The sequence below is a fragment of the Seriola lalandi genome, unplaced genomic scaffold (assembly GCF_002814215.2).
Source record: "Seriola lalandi dorsalis isolate HSWRI2012SDOR001 ecotype SW California unplaced genomic scaffold, Sedor1 jcf7180002054427, whole genome shotgun sequence".
NCBI classification, from domain to species: domain Eukaryota; kingdom Metazoa; phylum Chordata; class Actinopteri; order Carangiformes; family Carangidae; genus Seriola; species Seriola lalandi.
In genome coordinates this window covers 161,280-161,829 of record NW_019524980.1, presented here as the reverse complement: position 1 = coordinate 161,829, position 550 = coordinate 161,280, and the positions used below count along the sequence as shown (strand labels likewise).

At 51.5% G+C, this 550-nt stretch overlaps 1 protein-coding gene across 1 annotated transcript in view; it reads left to right on the top strand.

Annotated features, from left to right (window-relative positions):
* The window catches only part of LOC147818859 (eosinophil peroxidase-like), a 12,450-nt gene that overhangs the window by 9,155 nt on the left and 2,745 nt on the right, over positions 1–550 (top strand). The gene's annotated exons all lie outside the window — the stretch shown is intronic.

The window sequence follows — 550 nt, the reverse complement described above, 5'->3', positions numbered from 1 at the left end:
CACACACACACACACACACACACACTCTCTCTCTCACACACACACACACACAAACACACACACACACACACACACTCTCTCTCTCACACACACACACACAGTGAATGCTAACTGCTTCTTGTCGTCTAAACAGATTCCCAAGAAAGACCCCCGTTTTGGCAAATGGTCAGAGGAGTGCATACCCTTCTTCCGCTCATCAGCAGGTTGTGGATCAGGCAACACTGGCCACATCTTTGGTGCGAGCACTGTCCGTCAGCAGATGAACTCTCTCACAGCTTTCATCGATGTGGGCCAGGTGTACGGTTCAGATGATACCAAAGCTCGCTTCCTCCGCAACCTCACCACGGATGAGGGTCTATTGAGAGTCAACACAGAGTACACTGACAATGGCCGTGAGCTCCTGCCCTTCACCAACATGGGTGCCAACATGTGTGCCTCACGAGCCCGCATTACTAATGACGATGTAGAGGAGGTGCCCTGCTTTCTGGCTGGTGAGTGGCAACAAAAGCTGGTAAACAAGCTGCGGTGCAAGTACTAACCACACATTGTG